Source organism: Ambystoma mexicanum, chromosome 3p, assembly GCF_040938575.1.
Source record: "Ambystoma mexicanum isolate Mex_15411 chromosome 3p, UKY_AmexF1_1, whole genome shotgun sequence".
Lineage (NCBI taxonomy): Eukaryota > Metazoa > Chordata > Amphibia > Caudata > Ambystomatidae > Ambystoma > Ambystoma mexicanum.
In genome coordinates, this window is record NC_090925.1 from 881,311,153 (window position 1) to 881,329,250 (window position 18,098).

At 47.8% G+C, this 18,098-nt stretch overlaps 1 protein-coding gene across 3 annotated transcripts in view; it reads left to right on the forward strand.

Annotated features, from left to right (window-relative positions):
* The window catches only part of CLN3 (CLN3 lysosomal/endosomal transmembrane protein, battenin), a 652,734-nt gene that overhangs the window by 452,226 nt on the left and 182,410 nt on the right, over window positions 1–18,098 (forward strand). The window lies entirely within an intron of this gene.

The window sequence follows — 18,098 nt, forward strand, 5'->3', positions numbered from 1 at the left end:
GTCATCCACGTACTGAATTATTGCACTTTCGAGTTGGACATTACCCAAATCCATCTGAAGGACTCTGTTAAAGATTGAAGCGGACTCACAGTACCTCTGGGACAATTGACTATATTTCAGACACATATTTCCATATGAAAAGGAAGTCATATTTTGTGAGTCTTCATGTAGGGGAATCAAAAAGAATGCATTCTTCAAATCAACAACTGTTGAAAAATGTGGCTGTGGATGGGATGTTACACAGTATTGTTGCAGGATTCTGAACTAAAGGAAACTCAGTGTCGACTATATTGTTTAGAGGGGAAGGTACTGAAGAAATCCCCACCTTTGATTTCCTCATGGGGTACACAACCGTGTTACACGATGAGTCTGATGCCACCAATATGCTTTGCATAAGTAAAGCGGAAATGGTCTCAAATATACCTTCATCCGCTTCTCTGGACATGGGGTATTGCTTTGCTCGTGGTAAAAGAGCTCCTGGTTTTCATTTCATTTTAACTGCACCTATCCCTTATAATAGACCCACATCATACTTTACTTTAATAATTTGTAATGCACACCTCGGGACCCGGATGCTTATGGGCGCAACAAACACAGACGAAGAACAGCGACATGTAAACATAAAGCTCAACAATAGGAGTAAGAGGCGGGTAATTCCAGAAGACACTGCTAATCTATCTAAATAGGTGTTTTTTCAATTTTCTCTTGTGTTTTCAATCAAGCTAATTTTGGGCTCTAAATCCATAACATCTCTGACACTTTCTCGAAGTCTTCTTTTACCAGTGCCATTCGCTGCATTATTTCTATATTCTTCACTTTAATCCAATAAGTAATACTTATAAAATACACTAATTCATTGTCAGAGTAGTCATCACCAAACAGTTCTTCGTCTGTCAAATCTGTCAGCCTATATCCTTCACTGAGGGCTATCACGGACCCATGAAGCATCACCCTTTCTTCTATGACCACTGCTGCTTCTAATTCTAAGGGAATGATCTGCCCTTCCTCATCGTCCATGGGGATTTCTAGTCTGAACAAAATTGAATTGGGTATTCTCAATATTTTACCTTCCAACCTGAGTAACCATGATAATAGCATAGTCATTCCGTACAAAAATACTTCTGGGTCTTACAGTACTCCTTGTAATGCCTTCTGGCCTGTAAAGGCTAATATATGCTCTCGCACATTCATATAGTGTATCCCTGGAGGGAAGCACACATCCCTTTGTCAGTAAAAGATGTCGTTGTGTTAAGCAAATCATGTCCCAATATATTAACTGGCGTCTGCCTAGAGTATAGTATGGCATTGACATATCATGTTCTCCAATAAAGATTGGTAATTCGTCTGTAAAAGGAACTAAACTCGTCGGCCCAGAGAATCCTTGAGCATTCATGGCATTACCTGACATTGAGTATTTTCCCTCGCGGACACAAGAACGAGTGTCTCCAGTGTCTACTAGAAATGAAAATGTCTTGCCTCCTATCGTCACCTTGACCCTTGATTCCTCTTCGGGGTCTGGTGTCACTGATAGTGCTGAACACATCAAGTCACTTTGTGGGCTGTCCTATTGTGGTTATAAATTCATCCCTGTACCTGTGAAATGATTTCCTCCTATCACAGCCATATTCCCCAATTTGGGTGCAGGTGCCTGTTGTGCTAATGGGGTCATGTTCCATTGTGTTACCATAGCCTGCTCTGTCTGTGCTTGCTGTGGTTGTGCCTGTCGTGTTTGCATGGGTACCTGTTGTGGTTGCCCTTGCAGCAGTGCTGGCTGCATTTGTTGGGATTGTGGCGCATATGTCTCAACATACGTGTGAACTTGAGCCTAATACTCCTGTGGTTCTGTATTATATTGTGGCGCATAACCCATCACCCCTCTTGGAGTGTGCCAATTCTGTTGCAGGCCTCCTCTGCTTCTGGACGTCCTAGCTATTTGTCACAGTCTTCCACAATTCCAACATTGTTGTGGCTGTCCACCATTAAATGCTCCTCTTCTACGAGAGTTTATCAATCCACCTTGTCCTACTCCTCTAGGCCCATTGCCCCTTCCTCTTAGTCAAAAATTGTACCCACTATGGTCTGTGGGACATCATGTGTTATTCTGCTGCCCTGACTGTACATCCCGTGTCACCCCTCTTTCATTACTTGTCAATACCTCTCCTTCGATTGCTATTTTGGATAACTTCTTCTGAACTAACTTTGCTTCCTCCTGCTTTCTGTTCTGAACTTTCTTCTTATTTTTCTTCTGCATTAATCGGCAGCGATGCACGATTGTCAATTGTATTTCTGGCCATGGGTTCGCTTCCATTCCCACCTGTTTTTTCAGTTGCCATTGAACTGGCTCAGGCAGCCTCTGTGGTAAAATAATTCTACCGTTTTATCCAACGGTACACAAGTCTCCTGCCGCCATCTGTCTTTAACATCTTGAATATAAGGAACATGATCTTCCTCCTCTCCCATTTTCCTAGTCATAATCGGACCCATGTTTGATGCATCAGGGTATTGTACTCTGAGCGACCTCCATACATCTGCTCTGCAATTATTAAATGGTGCTCCATCATGTGTCATGTATCCTGCTCGCTTCCAAATGTCGTCAGCTCTCTCCCGTAGGATGGCTGCTAGAAGCTCTTTTACATCACATATAGCTAACGTCATTCCTCATGTCATTCTTTCTAACTCAAATCCATTTTCCTGCACCAGAAGTTAAACTCTGCAATGTACACCTTTAAATTGTCTTTATCCATCTGCAGCCATGGTATATATTGTGGTCATCCTCCCCCTTTCTCCAATAATGGTAATTGTGAAAATCCCAGTCAGGCATATTTACCTACATTTCTTGTCTTCAAGGTAGAGCTAGCCTCGCCCATTTGTTTTCTTCTTGGTAATCGTCTTAGCCTGCTTACTTATGACGGGGATATATCCCCTGCACTAGGCGATCGTGCTTGTAGTCGCGAAGCATAGGTTGTGGGTTCTGGTGTTCTTTCTTTAGGGTCCTCTAAATCCAACCATTTTACCCCTTTTTCTGCACTCAATTATTTTGAAAACCTGCATGCGCCCTCTCATTCTTTTCCCTCTCTTTGCCTGACATCATTATGCCCCAACTTGTGTGACTGTTGTCTTCTTCAGCGTCGTCAAGGTCTAACCTATTTAAAGACAACGTTCCATACTCATCTGTTATGACATCTTCTAATCAACATTCAGTTTGTATTTGTATTTATTTTAATATATATAGCGCTTTAATCCAAGGCGCTTGACATGAGGAACAAGAAAATACCTTTAATAGGGATTCTTCTATATTCTCTTGGGTTTTATACCCATCTATATCCCTCATGTGCCTGTATAACTTCCCAAGTATCTGCTCTATATCTTCTGTATCATGCCCACCAGCCCATGCTGATCTTGGCATTCCTTGCAGCTCCCTATGGGGCTGTTGTGAACTTCTCTTCCTCCGGTCTTTCTTGTGCTTCAATCGGTACCATGCTCCTATGGCATAAATATTCTAGTTGATCGTCTTTTAGTCCCCTACTCTTGTTAATTTCTTCTTCTCTTCTCCTCATTTCCCTCAATTCATCATCCTCTTGCCTTTGTTGCAACCTACGTACTTTCATTCTTTGTACTTCTATCTCTTCTCGTTTCTTCTCTTCTTTCCTTGCCTCATATCTCCTTTGTTCTTCCCTTCGCTTGCATTCTTTATCCCTCATTGCTATAAGAGGGGGGGCACATACGTTGGATTAACATACCCCACCGCTTCTCTAACTACCATCTGCACCTCCTCAGAGGTATTCTTCCTTTCCTCTCCTTCTGTCAAGCTGATTGGCCCGAGAGGACCGCGTACCTGTAGTCTTGGTGGTTGGTCTTGCAGAGGTCGCCAGTCTGGAGTCCGGGAACTGATGAAATAGCGGCACGAGGAATCAGCCTCTCCACCACCCAAAAGAGAAACTGGGTGAAGGATGGACCAACTCCCAATGTCACGAAAGGCACTCTCCAGATATGCGTGACAAGAGGATTGTAGGCTCAGATGGATGGAACCATAGTCCAGGTGGAGCTTGTTGTCAAGACCATGAATCTTCCAAGAACCTCAGTGCAGCGACAGTTGGTAGATAGACCAGTGTAGCAGAAAAGGTATTCGCAGTAGGCAAAAGGAGCTTGGCTGGTGCTGATGGTTCCAATGGTACACAGGATAAAGTTCGGAGTCAGGCAAGACAGGAAAGAGTGAGGTCAGTTGGAGCTTGCTGTCTGGCCAAATAAAGAACTGTCTAAACGTGCCCAGGATGGAACAGGAGAATGCAGGCTAGCATAGGGTATGACCCATATACACAATAGATGGTAGATGACTCAGGACAGGACTCAGGAAAGGGCTGAGGGAAGGCTGACCCAGGACAGGACCCAGGTAGTAGCTGGAGGCAGGCTGGCCCAGAACAGGACCCAGATAAGGACTGGAGGCAGACAGGCCCAGGACAGGACCCAGGTAAGAGCTGGAGGCAGGCTGTCCTAGGGCAGGATCCAGGTAAGGACTGAAGGCAGGCAGGCTCAGGACAGGACCCATGTAAGAGCTGGAGGCAGGCTGGCCCAGGGCAGGACCCAGGTAAGGACTGGAGGCAGGCAGGCCCAGGACAGGACCCAGGTAAGGACTGGAGGCAGGCAGGCCCAGGACAGGCCACAGGTAAGGACTGGAGACAGGCAGGCCCAGGACAGGCCACAGGTAAGTATAGAGGCAGGAACAACGAGGCGAGCGAAGCGAACCGCGTTGAGACGCGACCCGCTTTGACTCGCGGCCTCTTTTATGGGCCGCCGGCGCCCGAGAGGCCTGGAACGCAAGCCGTTCCGTTTCCGGGCGCCGGGGAACCCACAACGAGGCTTGGAAGGCAAGCCCCTCCAAGGAGGCGAGCCCAGTCCACGGCGCATGCGCGGAACCGAGAGAGGTCCTCCGCGCATGCGCCGAAGGCCGCCGGCCCCGTAACCCGTCGCTCCCCTCCCGGCGAGTCCCCAGACGCGAACGCGCGGGTAGACTCGCCAGGAGGAAATGGGAGCGGCAGACCCCAGTCTCCCGCGTGACATGACACCTTCCCTCAAAAGCTACTGTCTCCAGAGCTCTGTTTCTCTCTAGGCTGGAATATTACAACAGCCTCTTTCTAAATCTTCCTGCAACCACTCTCCGTCCTCTTCACCTCATCCAGAACTGGACTGCAAGACTTGTCATTGGTCTCAAGCCCTGGGATCGTATCTCTCCAGCTCTGAAATCTCTTAATTGGCCCCCAGTGGCTGCAAGGATTACATTCAAGACCCTTTGCATTGTCCACAAGCTTTCTTGGGTCTGGGTACACAATACCTTCAACTCTACCTCCGTAAATACATTCCTACTCAAGCTTTTCGCTCCTTCAACTCCAACTCCCTTAGTGTCAGTCGCTTCTCCAAGCAACAAGTTGGGCGGAGATCCCTTTCCTCGGCTAGGGCCTCCCTCTGGAACAGCCTCCCGTTCTCTGAAACTTGAGGAGAACCATCTTCGGTTCAGGAAGCACCTCAAGACCTTCATCTTTGCCTCTGCCTTTGCTCTTCGTCTCCCCTGCTAATATGTCTACTTTGGCACCGGGCCCCTGATTACCCTCTGATTTCAGGCCCAGATCCCTGCCCTCCCAGCCACACACCCGCACTGCCTCCTGGCAACCCCTGCACTTGGGTCTGTATATGCAACCGTACAGTCCCCTTCCAGCACTTATTAGACACCTGTTGTCTTCACTTTATTCTTGCACTTGCCAACTGTTGGTCGCACTTCCTGTTGTTGTTATATCACGTGTTCAGCACTTTCCACTCTCTCCCTGCCCCCTGCACTTTCCCCCTTCCCTCTCCCCTGCACTTGCACGTTGTCAATGTCACTGGGCCTATTAAGATTATTGTTTTGTCCTCCCTTGTTTCCCCTCCGTTGCCTCGTCGCGCTCTGAATCCCCTGTGTATGAGCGTGATACAAATAAAATATCCTATCATGTGAATTCCTTTAAAGGGTAGAATCCCTTCTCTGTATCTGCACTCTTCTCTTCAGGAGGGGAAGGGGAGCCGAAGGCGTTTTGTCCTCCCCTTTATGCTGATTGAGCATCCACTCCCAATAGGCTGGATCTTCTTTCTCACTTGGGTACATTTTCCAAAGTTCTAAAATGATCAACCTTTTCTGCAGCTTTTCCCCCTTTTATGTGGCATGCCCATATGTTGGCATATGCCGCAATGCATCTTTCGACACCGAATCCTCCTGAGGTCATGGCATGAGTGTTTTATTGGTCATGCCTCGAACACATTCCAAATGATATTTCCTTATTTTCTACAAAAGAGGAGTATTCCCCCATGATGACAGATTGTGATGACAGATTGGTTTCGTTTATCAATTCTTACCCGTTTTTTTTTATTCGATTCTTTATTTTATCAAATATAGCACGCTGGTCAATTGACGCAGGCACCATCAACCACTGTTTATAATCCCAATCAGAATATATTTTAACTACTCGTTTTTTTTTATTTTAGAAATCTATGGAATGGTTTTCTGTTTCTTCCTTCGTTTGCACTTTCTGTCAAATTTTATTATATCGTTCTTTTATTATTGTCTCTTCTTTATTTATATATTACTTTCCTTTGATTTTTCCCTTCCTAATTGACGTTGATCTTTTCGTCCAATTATTCACCAATCTCTTTAATTTGTTAGTATCATTTTATATTCATTAACCCAGACACAACAAAAGATTTATATTAACAGTTTTATGTCCCCACCATGTGCACTTTTAAAATTTTACTGCGTATGCCTTCCTTTACTATCTTAGTAAATGCATTCTTTATCTGTTTCACTCCATTTTGGATATGCACTGTTCTGCGGGCCTTTCCCCAGGCATCTTTAATACCCTTTACTTTAGTGCGTACCCTTCTGTCCCCTTTGAACTAGGAAACGAGGTATCTACTTCTCTTTATAATCTCTACAAAAAATCCTGTTACACTTATTATTTACAACACAATCCCTCCCTCTATTTTTGCCACTTTCATTGTTCTATTTACATCCGTGACTCAGCCGGAACCTGCGGCATCGACTCTCCCTCAACCGATCAGTTTGCCTTCCGTCCACAGGGCACCTGCGAGGACCGGACAGGTATTTCGTCAAAGGAGGACCTGCCAACCATATATTCTTGCATGTGACTCTGAGCGCCGATCTCCACAGAAAGCTCTGCGGTCTTCTGGCTAATGGCGGGAGTAGCCAAGGTCTGGGGTCTGGATCTGGCCTAGGTCGACTAGACCGCAACCATCCACACTGCTACCAAATGTGCTCTAGCACCTTGAAGTGTCGTTTTGTACTAGATGGAATTACAATAATTATCTCAAACCAAATAATCGGACAGACTCAAAGAATATGATAAAGTACTACTTTATTGTCAATTTAATAAAGTAGGGAGACATGACAAACATCGGACTGATGCATGTACACTTGCATAGCAGCTTGATTACATGGAGGTCTTATACCCCAACATGCGTCATCTATGACATCCTTCTACGTGGCAAAATACAAAACCTATCAAGGGAAGGGATTGCTTAAGGGAACATATCTACATAAGGATCATTGGCTACACCTTGTCTGTAGGGCATGCCTTGAACTACCTCTAAATACGTATAGTACTGATTAAAGCGGACAAAACAACAGTGGATTGGTTTATGCAACATTGTGTGTTAGGTTGTCCCGCAACCCCACTGATTGGTTGGCATACTATCCCAACCTTGAACTGTTGTGAAACTTAGGTGTCTCAATCCCATCAGACTACTCCCTGTTTTCCCAATTAGTCCATCATCTCTTATCGATAGGCCATCAGCCAAAGCCTTCCGTTTGTAGTTGACCTTGTTGCCTGCTTACTGTCCTGGAATATTCAAGGGAATGTGAGCACAACACTATCTTAACTTGAGGCTCTAATGAATAGCCTTTGTTTTTGACTTTTGAGTTACGTGTCAAGAGACCACACATTTGTCCATTTCAGCCTTCTATTTGCTGCTATTTGATTTAATTATACAGGGTGCTGTCGCTCCTGTTGGCCTCTAGAGATTTGCTCACTCATATGAACTTTGTATACTTTTAATTGACCAGCAGTTTGGCTCTCACAGGTGTTTTCTTATTCTTTCATCTATGAAGAATGTCCCACATTCAGAGCTTATCCATGTACTTCCTTTGTGCTCTGTGCTTAAATCCTCGATATAGCATCTTCGCTCTGGGCCAACCTTGACTCATCGCCGGGTCTGCACACAGAGCTGTTTTTCTACGTCTACTGATTCTAAGCCTCGGCCTGTCTCTGAGGTAGCTTGGTTAAGTTCAACACGATCCAGCGTCCATTTTCCTGCTATGGCCGTCCTTGCCATGTTATATATTCCTCTAGAGTAAGCTTCTATACGTTTTCTTTCTACCTTGCTTTTCTGCGTATTTACAGTTATTGGTCAATGAGTTACTTCGTCTTTGTTTCCATGATTATTTTAACTTTAGGTACATGTTACTCTTAGTGCTTCAGTTACACTATTTTCATATCGGTTTGGCATAAGTTCATTTATCTTCTTTATAACATCACTTTGTCCTCGTCAGATTTCACTTTAACGCCCGTCCATAATATTCATTGATGCATTCTGACATCTTGGCAAGTGACATCCTTCCATGTAGCATTGTTCCAGGCGGCATCCTTCCACACTTTCTGCCGAATTACAGTCAAAATTGGTTACCGTTCCCGCCACTTGCTCCCGTAGGTTTACCACATGATTTCAAGTGGCAGTAGGGCAATGTAATTCTCAATTTTTGCAGTCTATAGGACTCTATGGGGATTTATGGCGGATTTAGCGTGGGTTGTATTACTGTGCTGTAAAATCTCCACTGTTCCTCCAATAATTGTCAGATTTACCACATGGTAAATCTGCCAAAACCTACATTTCTTTGGTGGGGTGGGAAAAACAGTGATAATTCTGTTACTGCCCAAAAAAGAGACAGTAACAGAATGACTGCCACTTTTTTCCTGCAGCGCCAAACTTGTAATGAGCCCCATGGTCTGCTTTATAGTAAGCCTGTTGAGCCTGGCGCCCAACGGAGGCTGGTGGCACCCCCTTCTCAAAGGGATTTCCTACTTCAGTTGGTCCATCAGGTGCCTCTTACAGGCAACATGGGAGTAAAAAAGACCAGAGAAAGACTGCCTCTTCATTTGTTCTGGCCCAAGATGGGGGTCAAGATTGAGGATCACTGCAAGAATTGTCACGCCAGTAAAGCAGGTGGCAAGATCCAGGGACCATTGTGTTTCTTACCTATGATTGGAGATCCCTTTGAAAGAGTGGGGATTCATCCTTTGACCCTCTGTAAAGTAGTGGGCCAGAGACAAGAAGGTAAGTTAACCAATAGTTTTTTATTCTTACAGCTCACCAATGGTTAAATGGTTGTGTGCAACCGGTCTTCTCCTTAGCCAATTAACTTCACTTAAAGTTCATATCGAACAAACAAAAAAAAGGGTCTTCCAGGCTGCTCGAAACAAAATAAACTCAAGGATTGCAATATTGCTTGTCCACAAATGAATGCAGTTCAAAACATGGGGAACACAGTAATTGGCAGCCTTTCTTTGTTCGAGACCAGCCGTTTGTACCTTGAAAACCTCTGGGTGAAAACTCCTCTTCTTAAAGTATCATGTATTCAGGACTCGAGCACTTTTACTCCACACGCCTGAATGGTTCAGAGCCTTCTTGTTCAAGCTCTGCTGCAGGTGCTCGGAGCCAGCCGTTCCACCCTAGCCTCGGCTGGAATTTAGTAAATAAACAAATGTTCCTTTTTACGCTGTTGTGACTCAGGCGTCTTCATCTGCTGTGCCGTCGGATTTGACTACTGGTCCGGTATGAGACACTCCAGTGAGATTTCCTTTTTCCTCTAATACGCCCAGCGATATGGGGTACTGTCCTCGTACCATTCCGAGTCCACTCTGTCAGCCTCCTTCCACTCCTGCAAAACGAGAGACAAGTTGAGCTGTTTTCTGATGCTTTTAAACCCGGTGAGTCTCCTCCCCAGCAATTAGCGTTGGGCGTTCCCAGCTCTGGGCTCCTTACACCTGAGGCTAATTCAACTTCACAGAGTTAGCCTTGTATTTAACCCCTGCCTGCCCGGAACCCCCATTATATGGTTGGTTTATATGGTTTTTCGTCTTCCTTGTCTGATTTCTATTCCCATTTTCTGGCTTTTGTTTTGATTATGTATCAGTTGGGGCATTCTGGGGTAGGAAGTTTGTGTCTTTTCTCTCGTGTCTCTTAGATTTGTTTTGTCCGGTGTGCTAGTTGATTGGTGGGGCATTCTGGGACATGTAGTCTGGCTTTTTAACTGTTCCTGCGTCTCTATTAAACTTGTCATTATATGGTCCGGTGTGATATTAGACTCATACCCTTCCCTGTTTTGTTCCGTATTGGCCGCTGCTGGTTCCCCATCACACCCTCGCACTTCTACAGGATACCTTTTCATCTTAGTGCCAGTTGACCATGCAACAAGGTTTTTTGAAGCTATGCTCATGAGGCCTATCACTGCCAAAGTAGTTGCAAGGACTTTTCTCGATACCAGTGTTGGATTTCCAGAGGAAGATGTCTCCGACAGGGGAAACATTTCATATCGAATAATTTGAAGACCATGTGTAGAATGTGTTGTGACATATAAGCTTTCCGCGTGGTCTGGTGGAAAGCTTAAACAAAATTTTGAAGAGCATGATAGATGCTTTGGGGGGTCCCCTTAGACAGAAATGGCACCTTATAGTACCATGTCTCTTGATTTCCTTTGGAGAATTCCATCAAGCATGTGCTGGGTTCAGCCCTTTTGAGCTTCTTTTTGGTCATCTGGTGAGATGTCCCCTTGCCTTAAGTCAAGAAAGGGAGTGAAGCCCTCTCTCCCAGTTCAGGCATTCATGAGATGGACAATGTGTTAGGCCTCGGGCAAAGGATGGCTAAAATGACAATCAAATATTGGTATGATGTTTGGCAGAGGGAGTGGTATAGTCCACTGTGTTTTTTAGTCCTGGATGATAAGGTTAGTCTGTGTGTGTGGAGGATGGATTCTAATGCACCAGAGTATTCGGCCTCTGAGTTCCTTAGTACAGAGTTTGTTTTTCATAAATAGAATAATGAAATGTGGACATTTTAGGATCATGTAACTGGCAAGGAGATTGGCGGTGGAATGATCGACAATCCAATTAAAGTTGCAGAAACTGAAGGAAAAGACATGAAGGAGGTGTATTTAGAATTTTGTTTTTATCTTGGGAGAAGTTAGAACATTTTTTGCAGATTATTTTTATACTAAAGTGTTTTGACTGCATTACATTAAACAGTGTTCCATTTTTTGACAATGATAAAGTATTCTGTTTTTTTTTTTACTTTACATAAATGTTCTTCTATATTTAGATTCGAGGGGATTGGGTCCTCAGACGTATTCCATATCTGACAGGTAATGTCCACAGCTGTGCTGCTTTGGAAAATCTTCGGCGTCTGCATCCTGCGTCGATGTCGATGCGCCGTCCCCGAGGACCTCCTCCGACGGCCGACGTCACCCGATGTGATAAGTAGGACGCACGACGCCCGTAGCCTCAGTTCCGTTTTTTCCGCGAAAACGTGTTTTCTTCGTGAATCTCAGTACGCCTCGACTCTTTGGAGTTTGCTGTATTCTTCTCGGTTCGTTGAACCTGTTCGGTTTTTGTGAAGACCTGTTTGTGGCGATGTCTACTTTGTCTTCAACCCCGCGTCCGGGCTTCAAGAAATGCGGGGACTGTGGGTCCAAGATGTCGGTCACGGACTCGCACAACACCTGCCTCTGATGCCTCGGGGAGGCCCATGATACGGACGACTGTGTCGACTGCCAGTCGCTCACTGCCAAGGCCTTGCGGGAACGCAAGAAGAAGCTGTCGGTAGGCCGGGTGTCTAAGCCCCGGAAGACGAGGTCTACGGGGCTTTCGACGGATGCGCGTCATTGTCGGAAGTCCAGTGGGTCTCCTTCCAGGAGTCGGTCTTGCCACTCCTCCGCCTCTTCGAGGCATTCCAGGAAGCGCCGGCATCGGTCGCCTTCCCCGTCCTCTTCCGAGGACTCTGCCCGTCGGCGGGTCGCTTATCCCACCATGCAAGCGACACCGGAGGAATGGGCTTCCTTCAGGAAGCAGATGTTAGCGATTCTTGAATCGCAGGGCACCGGTGCATCCGTGCCTCCGAGTGGGGTCGGTCGGCACCGGTCGAGGGACACCGCTCGTACGCCTTTGGGCTCGGGTGGTCGGCACGGTTCGCGGGAAAGGTCCCGCTCGGACAAGGGCAGCCATTCTCGCCATGCCCGTTCCAGGTCCTGGTCCTCGATGCGCTCGAGACCGCGTGATCCTGTGCCGTCTTCAAAGAAGACGTTGACGCCTGCAGCGCAGAGGTCGTCGACGATTTCTCTCGAGGCTCTGCCTCCGAGGGGGTCGTCGATGCTGTCGGCGCCTAAGTCGTCGAGAGACATGCTCGGAGCTCCGGGGCCCTCGACGCCTTTCGAGGCGGTGGTGTCGGAGGGGCCCGTGGCACGGGGTTCGCCCCTAGAATGGCTCTGGCTAAGGTCCGGCATAGCTTTGGTCCCCAGGTGTCTTCCTCTCACCGCCTGGAGTACATTTCAGAGGGTGATTAAGGCTCTGATGAAGGCTTGGTTCCGGTTACGGTACCACATGAGCTTCTCTCGGACCATAGCCAGTTTGATGACCTGAGGCAGTCCCTGCATGATGCCAGTGGACTGGACACCTCTCCGGAGGTGGAGTTTTATAGGCCGGAGACTGGCACTCATGCCGATTCTTCATACCGGCGCCTTATGTCTCGGGTCACCGAGTACTTGGGATGGTCGGCTCCCCCAGGGGAGTTCGTTCAGGATGATCTCATGGACATCCTTGATCTAGGTCCCCCCACTGACCCGGTACTGCCGTTTCATATGGCTCTGCAGAGAAGGGTGGCAGAGACTTGGACTGCTCCGGAGAGTCTCCCGGCAGTGGCCAAGTCTTTGTCGCGAAAATACCGTCCAGCCAGTAGCGACCCCTGCTACTTGTCCAGGCACCCCACTCCGGAGAGTTTGGTGGTGCAGGCGGCTACGGCCCCGGCAAAGCAGGCGTTGTATCCTACCATCGCTCCGGATAGGGACGACAAACGTTTTGATGGCTGGGAGAAGAAAGTATTTTCTTCAGGGGGTATGGCGCTTCAGGCGGCCAACTCCATATGTGCCTTGTCTCGTTTCACACACACCCTGTGGAACTGTGTTGCATTAGCGGCTGAACATATTCCCAAAGGGGACGAACGGGATGGTTTCCTTGCTATGGTTCAGGATGGCAAGGATGCCATGTGTGAGGCTGTTCAGTCGGGTTTGGACATGGCAGATTGTGTCAGCCGGTCCTTGGCGGCGAGCACCGTAAAACACAGGTTTGCGTGGTTGCGGAAGTCTGGGTTCGCTCCTGATGTGCAGTCCCAGCTCCTCAACATGCCCTTTGACGGTGAACATCTTTTTGGCAGCAAGGCTGACTAGAGCCTTGAGAGGTTGCAGACCTCCAAAGCTGCAGCAAAGTCGTTGGGCGTTGCAGTTCGACAACCTCTGCCTTTTCGTCCTAGGGGACAACAATGGAGGGGAGGTTCCTTTCGCTATTACTCATCCTTCAGTAAAGCGAGAGGAGCTAGTAGTCAAAGAGGCCACCATAAGAGTGCCAGAGGTGGAAAACAGGGTACTCGAGGTGCCAAGGCCGCTTGGGCAGTTGCCTCTTTGCCCTCATGCAACGCCGCAGCCGCTACCACTCAGTCATGAGACCAGGTCCCATGGTTCGCCGGTTGGGGGAAGGCTGGCGCAGCATCTTGTAGAGTGGCGTGCCATTACTTCAGATGTGTGGGTTCTGGAGATCATAACCCACGGCTACTGTCTTCCCTTTCGGCAGAGGCCTCATGACAATCCACCTGGGAACCTCTCTTTGAAGAGTCCGGATCCGCTCCATGCGCAGGAAATTCAAGTCCTGCTGGAGAAAGGCGCCATAGAACTGGTTCCTATAGCGGAGAGGAACAAGGGATGGCATTCCCCTTATTTTTTGATTTCGAAGAAAGACGGGGGATTGAGACCCATCATGGACTTGCGCGGTTTGAACAAACTCCTTAGGAAGGACAAGTTCAAGATGGTTACTCTCTCTCAAGTCCTCCAGGCCCTTCAACTTCAGGATTGGTTGGTGTCTCTCGACCTCAAGGACGCTTACTTCCATGTGCCGATCCATCCCAAGCACAAGAAGTACCTGAGGTTCGCGGTTGGCGACTCGCACTTTCAGTTTCGGGTTCTGACGTTCGTATTGACCTCCGCCCCGAGGCTTTTCACTAAGCTCATGGTGGTGGTGGCAGCGCATCTCAGGAAAGAGGGGATTCACGTCTACACCTACATGGACGATTGGTTGATCAGGGGGAGCTCTCCCGAGCAAGTCCTGGATCATCTGTCCGTCACCTGCCACTCCCTTCACAAGCTGGGCTTCTCCCTCAATTTAAAGAAGTCCCATTTGACACCAACACAGCGGCTCCAGTACATCTGAGCAGTGCTCGACACATCCCTGGGGCAGTGTTTTCCTCCCCAGGTGAGGGCTCTTCACATTCAGCAGATGGTGCACAAGTTTCAACTTGCCCAGAATCTCCCAGTGTCCGAGTTCTTGAGACTGCTTGGCCTCATGGCATCCTGCATTCTTCTGGTGTCAGAGGCTCGTCTGCGGATGAGATCTTTGCAGTGGGCACTCAAGCTCCAGTGGTCTCAGTCCTCCGGCAGGCTGTCGGACCCTGTTCAGGTGCCGCCCTCGGTCGCCGAGGACCTTCTGTGGAGGGCCGTCGAAGGCAATCTGATGAAGGGGGCCCCATTTTGGCTGCCCTGGCCGGAAGTGATGATCGTGACTGACGCATCCGTCACGGGATGGGGAGCTCATGCCAACAAGTTGACAGTCAGTGGTCTTTGGTCTCCGTCGGAGTCCAGACTCTATATCAATCCGTTGGAGCTGAGGGCCGTCAGGCTTTTCTGCCAACTGTGCGAGGAAAGAGTGTCCTGATTCTAACAGACAACACAGTGGCCATGCACTACCTCAACAAAAAGGGGGGGACAGGGTCACTTCCTCTCTGCAGGGAGGCGATGCAGCTCGAGTTCTGGGCCATCCAGCAGGAAGTTTAGATCTCGGCTGTTCATCTGGCCGGAGACGACAACGAGACGGCGGACGCTCTGAGCAGGCAGAGCACGATCTCTCACGAGTGGGAGCTGGCTCAGGAGATTCTCCTGGAGATCTTCGCCCTTTGGGGGACCCCTCAAGTGGATCTCTTCACCTCCAGTGTCAACCAGAAGTGCGAAAGGTTCTGCTCGCGGGAATTTCCTCCAAAAGGAGCCTTAGGAGACGCGTTTGTGGTGGAGTGGTCATTCCCACTGCTGTACGCGTTTCCTCCAGTCCCCGTCATCCCGCAAGTACTGCGGAGGCTACGGAGATTCGGTTCCCGGATGATCCTCATTGCTCCGGCATGGGCCCGGAGGATGTGGTACCCGGACCTTCTCGACTTGTCCATCTGCCCTCCACGTCGTCTTCCCTACCGAGACGATCTGCTCTCACGGGAGGGGGGCCAGGTTCTCCATCCAGGGGTCAGATCCCTCAACCTTCACGCTTGGCTTCTGAAAGGTTGAGGTATAAGGATTGGGACCTCCCTGAAGACGTGATGGAGGTGTTGCTCTCAGCCAGGCGGCCGGAAATAAAGTCTCTGTACCGTTGCCGTTGCAGACAGTTATGCGACTGGTGCAGAGTTAAGAATGTGGATCCTTTTGAGTGTGACATTACCATGGTTCTGTCTTTTTTGCTTTCCTTGGCCCACAGGGGCTTGAAAGTGGGGACGATTAAAGGTTACCTGGCGGCGCTGTCCATATTTAAGCGATCGTCTGAAGAATAGTCCTATTTTAAGATACCTTTAATTTCTCCGTTTTTAAAAGAGCTCACTAATGTGTTTCCTCCGTCACCTTTTCTGGTGCCCGGTTGGGATTTGAACCTTGTTCTTAAGTTTCTTATGGGTGCTCCGTTTGAGCCTTTGCATTCTTGCCCTTTCAGACTGTTAACTCTGAAAACTGTGTTTTTGGTTGCGGTTACTTCTGCTCGCAGAGTGAGTGAGTTACAGGCACTTTCATTTAAGCCACCCTTCACTGTGTTTCATAAGGACAGGGTTGTCCTTAGAGTTTGTCCTTCCTTTCTTCCGAAGGTGGTTTCGGAATTTCATTTGAGCCAGAAGGTTGTTGTTCCGGCGTTCTATCCTCCTCCACATCCTGGTAAGGAAGAGGAGAGGCTCCATAGGCTTGATCCTAGGAGAGCATTGAGCTTTTATATTTCGCGCATGTCCCGGGTCAGAGTGGACAATCAACTTTTCATTGGTTACGCTGGAAAGCGTTTGGGACAAGCTGTGACGAAACAGACTTTGTCTCGTTGGATTATTTTAGCTATCTCCGAGTCTTACCGCTTGGCGGGTAAGGACCCTCCGGCTGGCTTGCGGGCCCATTCTACCAGGGGAGTGTCTGCGTCTACTGCCCTGCAGAGGGGTGTTCCTATTCGTCACATCTGTGATGCAGCCACCTGGGCTTCAGTACATACTTTTGTACGTCACTACTCCCTCGATTCCATCTGAGGGCAGGATATGGCCTTTGGCAAGGCAGTCCTTTATTCCGCAATTTGATTGGGCATGCTAAATTTGTGTTCTAAATTCTTTTCCCACCTCCTTGCTTGGTACTGCTTTGGGAGTCTGTCATAGATATGGAATACGTCAGAGAACCCAATCACCTCGAAGAACAAGTTACTTTCTTACCTGGTAACGTTCTTTCGATGGGATGGTCCGACGACGTATTCCATATCGCTCCCTCCCTACCTTCCCCACTGCAGAATTTCTTTTGCCATTGCAGCTTGCGTTCCGCAAGGCCTTGTGTGTCTGACTGGAAGAAAACTGGTGACACACGTTGTGGGGGAAAAAACTACAACTGAGGCTACGGGCGTCGTGCGTCCTACTTATCACATCGGGTGACGTCGGCCGTCGGAGGACGGCGCATTGACGCAGACGCCGAAGATTTTCCGAAGAAGCACAGCTGTAGACATTACCTGTCATAGATATGGAATACGACGTCAGACCATCCCATCGAAAGAACGTTACCAGGTAAGAAAGTAACTTGTTCTTCTAGTGCATTGTGTATGCTTTTTAAAATGTTGATGGCTGGTGTAAACCACAGATAATTGCCTTGCCTCGTTTGTAGGGTGCTAAAGATGTATAGGCTCTTGTAAATGGTAGTTGTATAGTTCAATGAGCATGAAAAATGTTGCCTGAGCACAGCAGGGATCAGAAACTCAGATGAAAGCTTTCTCTGGGGGAGATTGGTTAACAAAAGTTATAATCATCAAAGCAAATGCTGTAGCAATGAGGGCTGAGGTGAGGAGTGTTGAGTCATCTAGAGAAGGAAATTACCATTCCAAATGAGTGAAATGAATGTTGATGTTTACTCCTTTATGTATGACCAGAGTGTCTGGAAAAAGAGAGAGATCCAGCTGTTTGCATACATTTTGAAATGTCTTGATGAATAGTGTTGTCCAGTAATCAGAATCCAACCGCATCTAAGTTTGTGTCATTATTGGGCATGCACAAGGTGAAGCTTTGCAATGACTGCTGTATGGTGTATGCTATGGAGGAACAGACCTAACACATAATGGGGCGGATCCCTGCTCAGAGCATGCCTGGGAGGGAACGGCAGAGCACACCATAATATTGGTCACTGCATGCAGCATGTGTGGCAAGATGGATTACTGAATCTGTAAAGATATCATTTTGGGGGGAATTGCCTGTACACACGCAAGTGTGGTCAGTATATGGAGCATGATTCGAGAAAGGTATAAGTGAACACCCTGGGTATATGCTAGGAAAGGTCACTCACTATACAGTATGGTGTATGCCTGGCAAAGGGAACCTGCACACAGTAGGATGGGGCATTGTATAGAGAATGCTTAAGTAGGCTCAAATTGTCTCCCTGACTATACACTCCTGTAAGGCAGTCTTGCATTGCTTTCTTTTTAACTCTG